This window comes from Pristis pectinata, chromosome 2 (assembly GCF_009764475.1).
Source record: "Pristis pectinata isolate sPriPec2 chromosome 2, sPriPec2.1.pri, whole genome shotgun sequence".
In the NCBI taxonomy this organism is placed as follows: domain Eukaryota; kingdom Metazoa; phylum Chordata; class Chondrichthyes; order Rhinopristiformes; family Pristidae; genus Pristis; species Pristis pectinata.
In genome coordinates this window covers 85,436,935-85,437,258 of record NC_067406.1, presented here as the reverse complement: position 1 = coordinate 85,437,258, position 324 = coordinate 85,436,935, and positions in this window count along the sequence as shown.

Genomic DNA, 324 nt, shown 5'->3' with positions numbered 1-324 from the left:
TTTGTGAGTGCTTGTACCACCCCCTGGCATCACCCTCACAAATTTTCCCACCAAACAGCCACAAAGTTGTAAAGATAGTACCCTTGGAAAACCTAGGGGTAATTTGCATGTATCAATTAGCCTACCAACCTGCCTGTCTCCACGATGTAGGATTAAACCAGAGCACCCAGAATAGACTGTGTAATCTCCACACAGATAGCATCCGAGGTCAGGATTGAACACAGGTCACTGGAGCTATGCAGCAACAGCACTAATTGCTGCACCATTTAGTTGGTAAAATATGCTAATTTTAATGAACAACAAATTGCTTTTTCACACCATTAA